Consider the following 10,905-nt stretch of genomic DNA (forward strand, 5'->3'; position numbering starts at 1 on the left):
ATAGCCAGAACATTACCCTGAATATGCTAAGGTAATGTGGCTATCGTAGCGTCTATAATATACGGTCTATAGCCAGAACATTACCCTGAATATGCTAAGGTAATGTGGTTATCATAGCGTCTATAATATACAGTCTATAGCCAGAACATTAACCTGAATATGCTAAGGTAATGTGGCTATCATAGCATCTATAATATACAGTCTATAGCCAGAACATTACCCTGAATATGCTAAGGTAATGTGGTTATCATAGCGTATGTAATATACGGTCTATAGCCAGAACATTACCCTGAATATGCTAAGGTAATGTGGTTATCATAGCGTATGTAATATACGGCCTATAGCCAGAACATTACCCTGAATATGCTAAGGTAATGTGGTTATCGTAGCGTCTATAATATACGGTCTATAGCCAGAACATTACCCTGAATATGCTAAGGTAATGTGGTTATCATAAGCGTCTATAATATACAGTCTATAGTCAGAACATTACCCTGAATATGCTAAGGTAATGTGGTTATCATAGCGTATATAATATACGGTCTATAGCCAGAACATTACCCTGAATATGCTAAGGTAATGTGGTTATCATAGCGTATATAATATACGGTCTATAGCCAGAACATTACCCTGTCCGGGGTTTCATCGGATGGGGCCACAGTGTCTTCTGATCCCTCCTGTCTCAGCCTCCAGTATTTATGCTGCAGTAGTTTATGTGTCGGGGGCTAGGGTCAGTCTGTTACATCTGGAGTATTTCTCTTGTCTTATCCGGTGTCCTGTGTGAATTTAAATATGCTCTCTCTAATTCTCTCTTTCTCTCTTTCTGTCTTTCTCTCGGAGGACCTGAGCCCTAGGACCATGCCTCAGGACTACCTGGCATGATGACTCCTTGCTGTCCCCAGTCCACCTGGCCGTGCTGCTGCTCCAGTTTCAACTGTTCTGCCTGCGGCTATGTAAGCCTGACCTGTTCACTGGACGTGCTTGTTGCACCCTCGACAACTACTATGATTATTATTATTTGACCATGCTGGTCATTTATGAACATTTTAACATCTTGACCATGTTCTGTTATAATATCCACCCTGCACAGCCAGAATAGGACTGGCCACCCCTCATCGCCTGGTTCCTCTCTAGGTTTCTTCCTAGGTTTTTGGCCTTTCTAGGGAGTTTTTCCTAGGGAGTTTTTCCTAGGGAGTTTTTCCTAGCCACCGTGCTTCTTTCACATGCTTTGCTTGCTGTTTGGGGTTTTAGGCTGGGTTTCTGTACAGCACTTTGAGATATCAGCTGATGTACGAAGGGCTATATATAAATACATTTGATTTGATTTGAATATGCTAAGGTAATGTGGTTATCGTAGCGTCTATAATATACGGTCTATAGCCAGAACATTACCCTGAATATGCTAAGGTTATGAGGCTATCGTAGCGTCTATAATATACAGTCTATAGCCAGAACATTACCCTGAATATGCTAAGGTAATGTGGCTATCGTAGCGTCTATAATATACAGTCTATAGCCAGAACATTACCCTGAATATGCTAAGGTAATGTGGCTATCGTAGCATCTATAATATACAGTCTATAGCCAGAACATTACCCTGAATATGCTAAGGTAATGTGGCTATCGTAGCGTCTATAATATACAGTCTATAGCCAGAACATTACCCTGAATATGCTAAGGTAATGTGGCTATCGTAGCGTCTATAATATACGGTCTATAGCCAGAACATTACCCTGAATATGCTAAGGTAATGTGGTTATCATAGCGTCTATAATATACAGTCTATAGCCAGAACATTAACCTGAATATGCTAAGGTAATGTGGCTATCATAGCATCTATAATATACAGTCTATAGCCAGAACATTACCCTGAATATGCTAAGGTAATGTGGTTATCATAGCGTATGTAATATACGGTCTATAGCCAGAACATTACCCTGAATATGCTAAGGTAATGTGGTTATCGTAGCGTATGTAATATACGGCCTATAGCCAGAACATTACCCTGAATATGCTAAGGTAATGTGGTTATCGTAGCGTCTATAATATACGGTCTATAGCCAGAACATTACCCTGAATATGCTAAGGTAATGTGGCTATCGTAGCGTCTATAATATACAGTCTATAGCCAGAACATTACCCTGAATATGCTAAGGTAATGTGGCTATCGTAGCGTCTATAATATACAGTCTATAGCCAGAACATTACCCTGAATATGCTAAGGTAATGTGGCTATCGTAGCATCTATAATATACAGTCTATAGCCAGAACATTACCCTGAATATGCTAAGGTAATGTGGCTATCGTAGCGTCTATAATATACAGTCTATAGCCAGAACATTACCCTGAATATGCTAAGGTAATGTGGCTATCGTAGCGTCTATAATATACGGTCTATAGCCAGAACATTACCCTGAATATGCTAAGGTAATGTGGTTATCATAGCGTCTATAATATACAGTCTATAGCCAGAACATTAACCTGAATATGCTAAGGTAATGTGGCTATCATAGCATCTATAATATACAGTCTATAGCCAGAACATTACCCTGAATATGCTAAGGTAATGTGGTTATCATAGCGTATGTAATATACGGTCTATAGCCAGAACATTACCCTGAATATGCTAAGGTAATGTGGTTATCATAGCGTATGTAATATACGGCCTATAGCCAGAACATTACCCTGAATATGCTAAGGTAATGTGGTTATCGTAGCGTCTATAATATACGGTCTATAGCCAGAACATTACCCTGAATATGCTAAGGTAATGTGGTTATCATAGCGTCTATAATATACAGTCTATAGTCAGAACATTACCCTGAATATGCTAAGGTAATGTGGTTATCATAGCGTATATAATATACGGTCTATAGCCAGAACATTACCCTGAATATGCTAAGGTAATGTGGTTATCATAGCGTATATAATATACGGTCTATAGCCAGAACATTACCCTGTCCGGGGGTTTCATCGGATGGGGCCACAGTGTCTTCTGATCCCTCCTGTCTCAGCCTCCAGTATTTATGCTGCAGTAGTTTATGTGTCGGGGGGCTAGGGTCAGTCTGTTACATCTGGAGTATTTCTCTTGTCTTATCCGGTGTCCTGTGTGAATTTAAATATGCTCTCTCTAATTCTCTCTTTCTCTCTTTCTGTCTTTCTCTCGGAGGACCTGAGCCCTAGGACCATGCCTCAGGACTACCTGGCATGATGACTCCTTGCTGTCCCCAGTCCACCTGGCCGTGCTGCTGCTCCAGTTTCAACTGTTCTGCCTGCGGCTATGTAAGCCTGACCTGTTCACTGGACGTGCTTGTTGCACCCTCGACAACTACTATGATTATTATTATTTGACCATGCTGGTCATTTATGAACATTTTAACATCTTGACCATGTTCTGTTATAATATCCACCCTGCACAGCCAGAAGAGGACTGGCCACCCCTCATCGCCTGGTTCCTCTCTAGGTTTCTTCCTAGGTTTTGGGCATTTCTAGGGAGTTTTTCCTAGGGAGTTTTTCCTAGGGAGTTTTTCCTAGCCACCGTGCTTCTTTCACATGCTTTGCTTGCTGTTTGGGGTTTTAGGCTGGGTTTCTGTACAGCACTTTGAGATATCAGCTGATGTACGAAGGGCTATATATAAATAAATTTGATTTGATTTGATTTGAATATGCTAAGGTAATGTGGTTATCGTAGCGTCTATAATATACGCTCTATAGCCAGAACATTACCCTGAATATGCTAAGGTAATGTGGTTATCATAGCGTCTATAATATACAGTCTATAGCCAGAACATTACCCTGAATATGCTAAGGTAATGTGGCTATCATAGCGTATGTAATATACGGTCTATAGCCAGAACATTACCCTGAATATGCTAAGGTAATGTGGTTATCGTAGCGTCTATAATATACGGTCTATAGCCAGAACATTACCCTGAATATGCTGAGGTAATGTGGTGCTGGTAGCGTCTATAATATACAGTCTATAGCCAGAACATTACCCTGAATATGCTAAGGTAATGTGGTTATCATAGCGTCTATAATATACGGTCTATAGCCAGAACATTACCCTGAATATGCTAAGGTAATGTGGTTATCATAGCGTATGTAATATACGGCCTATAGCCAGAACATTACCCTGAATATGCTAAGGTAATGTGGTTATCATAGCGTATATAATATACGGTCTATAGCCAGAACATTACCCTGTCCGGGGGTTTCATCGGATGGGGCCACAGTGTCTTCTGATCCCTCCTGTCTCAGCCTCCAGTATTTATGCTGCAGTAGTTTATGTGTCGGGGGGCTAGGGTCAGTCTGTTACATCTGGAGTATTTCTCTTGTCTTATCCGGTGTCCTGTGTGAATTTAAATATGCTCTCTCTAATTCTCTCTTTCTCTCTTTCTGTCTTTCTCTCGGAGGACCTGAGCCCTAGGACCATGCCTCAGGACTACCTGGCATGATGACTCCTTGCTGTCCCCAGTCCACCTGGCCGTGCTGCTGCTCCAGTTTCAACTGTTCTGCCTGCGGCTATGGAAGCCTGACCTGTTCACTGGACGTGCTTGTTGCACCCTCGACAACTACTATGATTATTATTATTTGACCATGCTGGTCATTTATGAACATTTTAACATCTTGACCATGTTCTGTTATAATATCCACCCTGCACAGCCAGAATAGGACTGGCCACCCCTCATCGCCTGGTTCCTCTCTAGGTTTCTTCCTAGGTTTTTGGCCTTTCTAGGGAGTTTTTCCTAGGGAGTTTTTCCTAGGGAGTTTTTCCTAGCCACCGTGCTTCTTTCACATGCTTTGCTTGCTGTTTGGGGTTTTAGGCTGGGTTTCTGTACAGCACTTTGAGATATCAGCTGATGTACGAAGGGCTATATATAAATACATTTGATTTGATTTGATTTGAATATGCTAAGGTAATGTGGTTATCGTAGCGTCTATAATATACGGTCTATAGCCAGAACATTACCCTGAATATGCTAAGGTAATGTGGCTATCGTAGCGTCTATAATATACAGTCTATAGCCAGAACATTACCCTGAATATGCTAAGGTAATGTGGCTATCGTAGCGTCTATAATATACAGTCTATAGCCAGAACATTACCCTGAATATGCTAAGGTAATGTGGCTATCGTAGCATCTATAATATACAGTCTATAGCCAGAACATTACCCTGAATATGCTAAGGTAATGTGGCTATCGTAGCGTCTATAATATACAGTCTATAGCCAGAACATTACCCTGAATATGCTAAGGTAATGTGGCTATCGTAGCGTCTATAATATACGGTCTATAGCCAGAACATTACCCTGAATATGCTAAGGTAATGTGGTTATCATAGCGTCTATAATATACAGTCTATAGCCAGAACATTAACCTGAATATGCTAAGGTAATGTGGCTATCATAGCATCTATAATATACAGTCTATAGCCAGAACATTACCCTGAATATGCTAAGGTAATGTGGTTATCATAGCGTATGTAATATACGGTCTATAGCCAGAACATTACCCTGAATATGCTAAGGTAATGTGGTTATCATAGCGTATGTAATATACGGCCTATAGCCAGAACATTACCCTGAATATGCTAAGGTAATGTGGTTATCGTAGCGTCTATAATATACGGTCTATAGCCAGAACATTACCCTGAATATGCTAAGGTAATGTGGTTATCATAGCATCTATAATATACAGTCTATAGTCAGAACATTACCCTGAATATGCAAAGGTAATGTGGTTATCATAGCGTATATAATATACGGTCTATAGCCAGAACATTACCCTGTCCGGGGGTTTCATCGGATGGGGCCACAGTGTCTTCTGATCCCTCCTGTCTCAGCCTCCAGTATTTATGCTGCAGTAGTTTATGTGTCGGGGGGCTAGGGTCAGTCTGTTACATCTGGAGTATTTCTCTTGTCTTATCCGGTGTCCTGTGTGAATTTAAATATGCTCTCTCTAATTCTCTCTTTCTCTCTTTCTGTCTTTCTCTCGGAGGACCTGAGCCCTAGGACCATGCCTCAGGACTGCCTGGCATGATGACTCCTTGCTGTCCCCAGTCCACCTGGCCGTGCTGCTGCTCCAGTTTCAACTGTTCTGCCTGCGGCTATGGAAGCCTGACCTGTTCACTGGACGTGCTTGTTGCACCCTCGACAACTACTATGATTATTATTATTTGACCATGCTGGTCATTTATGAACATTTTAACATCTTGACCATGTTCTGTTATAATATCCACCCTGCACAGCCAGAAGAGGACTGGCCACCCCTCATCGCCTGGTTCCTCTCTAGGTTTCTTCCTAGGTTTTGGGCCTTTCTAGGGAGTTTTTCCTAGGGAGTTTTTCCTAGGGAGTTTTTCCTAGCCACCGTGCTTCTTTCACATGCTTTGCTTGCTGTTTGGGGTTTTAGGCTGGGTTTCTGTACAGCACTTTGAGATATCAGCTGATGTACGAAGGGCTATATATAAATAAATTTGATTTGATTTGATTTGAATATGCTAAGGTAATGTGGTTATCGTAGCGTCTATAATATACGGTCTATAGCCAGAACATTACCCTGAATATGCTAAGGTAATGTGGTTATCATAGCGTCTATAATATACAGTCTATAGCCAGAACATTACCCTGAATATGCTAAGGTAATGTGGTGCTGGTAGCGTCTATAATATACAGTCTATAGCCAGAACATTACCCTGAATATGCTAAGGTAATGTGGTTATCATAGCGTCTATAATATACAGTCTATAGCCAGAACATTACCCTGAATATGCTAAGGTAATGTGGTTATCATAGAGTCTATAATATACAGTCTATAGCCAGAACATTACCCTGAATATGCTAAGGTAATGTGGTTATCATAGCGTATGTAATATACGGCCTATAGCCAGAACATTACCCTGAATATGCTAAGGTAATGTGGTTATCGTAGCGTCTATAATATACAGTCTATAGCCAGAACATTACCCTGAATATGCTAAGGTAATGTGGTGCTGGTAGCGTCTATAATATACAGTCTATAGCCAGAACATTACCCTGAATATGCTAAGGTAATGTGGTTATCATAGCGTATGTAATATACGGTCTATAGCCAGAACATTACCCTGAATATGCTAAGGTAATGTGGTTATCATAGCGTATGTAATATACGGCCTATAGCCAGAACATTACCCTGAATATGCTAAGGTAATGTGGTTATCGTAGCGTCTATAATATACGGTCTATAGCCAGAACATTACCCTGAATATGCTAAGGTAATGTGGTTATCATAGCGTCTATAATATACAGTCTATAGCCAGAACATTACCCTGAATATGCTAAGGTAATGTGGTTATCGTAGCGTCTATAATATACAGTCTATAGCCAGAACATTACCCTGAATATGCTAAGGTAATGTGGCTATCATAGCGTATGTAATATACGGTCTATAGCCAGAACATTACCCTGAATATGCTAAGGTAATGTGGTTATCGTAGCGTCTATAATATACGGTCTATAGCCAGAACATTACCCTGAATATGCTGAGGTAATGTGGTGCTGGTAGCGTCTATAATATACAGTCTATAGCCAGAACATTACCCTGAATATGCTAAGGTAATGTGGTTATCATAGCGTCTATAATATACGGTCTATAGCCAGAACATTACCCTGAATATGCTAAGGTAATGTGGTTATCATAGCGTATGTAATATACGGCCTATAGCCAGAACATTACCCTGAATATGCTAAGGTAATGTGGTTATCATAGCGTATATAATATACGGTCTATAGCCAGAACATTACCCTGTCCGGGGTTTCATCGGATGGGGCCACAGTGTCTTCTGATCCCTCCTGTCTCAGCCTCCAGTATTTATGCTGCAGTAGTTTATGTGTCGGGGGCTAGGGTCAGTCTGTTACATCTGGAGAATTTCTCTTGTCTTATCCGGTGTCCTGTGTGAATTTAAATATGCTCTCTCTAATTCTCTCTTTCTCTCTTTCTGTCTTTCTCTCGGAGGACCTGAGCCCTAGGACCATGCCTCAGGACTACCTGGCATGATGACTCCTTGCTGTCCCCAGTCCACCTGGCCGTGCTGCTGCTCCAGTTTCAACTGTTCTGCCTGCGGCTATGGAAGCCTGACCTGTTCACTAGACGTGCTTGTTGCACCCTCGACAACTACTATGATTATTATTATTTGACCATGCTGGTCATTTATGAACATTTTAACATCTTGACCATGTTCTGTTATAATATCCACCCTGCACAGCCAGAAGAGGACTGGCCACCCCTCATCGCCTGGTTCCTCTCAAGGTTTCTTCCTAGGTTTTTGGCCTTTCTAGGGAGTTTTTCCTAGGGAGTTTTTCCTAGGGAGTTTTTCCTAGCCACCGTGCTTCTTTCACATGCTTTGCTTGCTGTTTGGGGTTTTAGGCTGGGTTTCTGTACAGCACTTTGAGATATCAGCTGATGTACGAAGGGCTATATATAAATAAATTTGATTTGATTTGATTTGAATATGCTAAGGTAATGTGGTTATCGTAGCGTCTATAATATACGGTCTATAGCCAGAACATTACCCTGAATATGCTAAGGTAATGTGGTTATCATAGCGTCTATAATATACAGTCTATAGCCAGAACATTACCCTGAATATGCTAAGGTAATGTGGCTATCGTAGCGTATGTAATATACGGTCTATAGCCAGAACATTACCCTGAATATGCTAAGGTAATGTGGTTATCGTAGCGTCTATAATATACGGTCTATAGCCAGAACATTACCCTGAATATGCTAAGGTAATGTGGTGCTGGTAGCGTCTATAATATACAGTCTATAGCCAGAACATTACCCTGAATATGCTAAGGTAATGTGGTTATCATAGCGTCTATAATATACGGTCTATAGCCAGAACATTACCCTGAATATGCTAAGGTAATGTGGTTATCATAGCGTCTATAATATACAGTCTATAGCCAGAACATTACCCTGAATATGCTAAGGTAATGTGGCTATCATAGCATCTATAATATACAGTCTATAGCCAGAACATTACCCTGAATATGCTAAGGTAATGTGGTTATCATAGCGTATGTAATATACGGCCTATAGCCAGAACATTACCCTGAATATGCTAAGGTAATGTGGTTATCGTAGCGTCTATAATATACGGTCTATAGCCAGAACATTACCCTGAATATGCTAAGGTAATGTGGTTATCATAGCGTCTATAATATACGGTCTATAGCCAGAACATTACCCTGTCCGGGGGTTTCATCGGATGGGGCCACAGTGTCTTCTGATCCCTCCTGTCTCAGCCTCCAGTATTTATGCTGCAGTAGTTTATGTGTCGGGGGGCTAGGGTCAGTCTGTTACATCTGGAGTATTTCTCTTGTCTTATCCGGTGTCCTGTGTGAATTTAAATATGCTCTCTCTAATTCTCTCTTTCTCTCTTTCTGTCTTTCTCTCGGAGGACCTGAGCCCTAGGACCATGCCTCAGGACTACCTGGCATGATGACTCCTTGCTGTTCCCAGTCCACCTGGCCGTGCTGCTGCTCCAGTTTCAACTGTTCTGCCTGCGGCTATGGAACCCTGACCTGTTCACCGGACGTGCTTGTTGCACCCTCGACAACTACTATGATTATTATTATTTGACCATGCTGGTCATTTATGAACATTTTAACATCTTGACCATGTTCTGTTATAATATCCACCCTGCACAGCCAGAAGAGGACTGGCCACCCCTCATCGCCTGGTTCCTCTCTAGGTTTCTTCCTAGGTTTTTGGCCTTTCTAGGGAGTTTTTCCTAGGGAGTTTTTCCTAGGGAGTTTTTCCTAGCCACTGTGCTTCTTTCACATGCTTTGCTTGCTGTTTGGGGTTTTAGGCTGGGTTTCTGTACAGCACTTTGAGATATCAGCTGATGTACGAAGGGCTATATATAAATAAATTTGATTTGATTTGATTTGAATATGCTAAGGTAATGTGGTTATCGTAGCGTCTATAATATACGGTCTATAGCCAGAACATTACCCTGAATATGCTAAGGTAATGTGGTTATCATAGCGTCTATAATATACAGTCTATAGCCAGAACATTACCCTGAATATGCTAAGGTAATGTGGTTATCGTAGTGTCTATAATATACAGTCTATAGCCAGAACATTACCCTGAATATGCTAAGGTAATGTGGCTATCATAGCGTATGTAATATACAGTCTATAGCCAGAACATTACCCTGAATATGCTAAGGTAATGTGGTTATCGTAGCGTCTATAATATACGGTCTATAGCCAGAACATTACCCTGAATATGCTAAGGTAATGTGGTTATCATAGCGTCTATAATATACAGTCTATAGCCAGAACATTACCCTGAATATGCTAAGGTAATGTGGCTATCATAGCATCTATAATATACAGTCTATAGCCAGAACATTACCCTGAATATGCTAAGGTAATGTGGTTATCATAGCGTATATAATATACAGTCTATAGCCAGAACATTACCCTGAATATGCTAAGGTAATGTGGTTATCATAGCGTATGTAATATACGGTCTATAGCCAGAACATTACCCTGAATATGCTAAGGTAATGTGGCTATCATAGCGTCTATAATATACAGTCTATAGCCAGAACATTACCCTGAATATGCTAAGGTAATGTGGTTATCGTAGTGTCTATAATATACGGTCTATAGCCAGAACATTACCCTGAATATGCTAAGGTAATGTGGCTATCATAGCGTCTATAATATACGGTCTATAGCCAGAACATTACCCTGAATATGCTAAGGTAATGTGGTTATCATAGCGTCTATAATATACAGTCTATAGCCAGAACATTACCCTGAATATGCTGAGGTAATGTGGTGCTGGTAGCGTCTATAATATACGGTCTATAGCCAGAATATTACCCTGAATATGCTAAGGTAATG

Source organism: Salmo salar, unplaced genomic scaffold (assembly GCF_905237065.1).
Source record: "Salmo salar unplaced genomic scaffold, Ssal_v3.1, whole genome shotgun sequence".
NCBI lineage: Eukaryota > Metazoa > Chordata > Actinopteri > Salmoniformes > Salmonidae > Salmo > Salmo salar.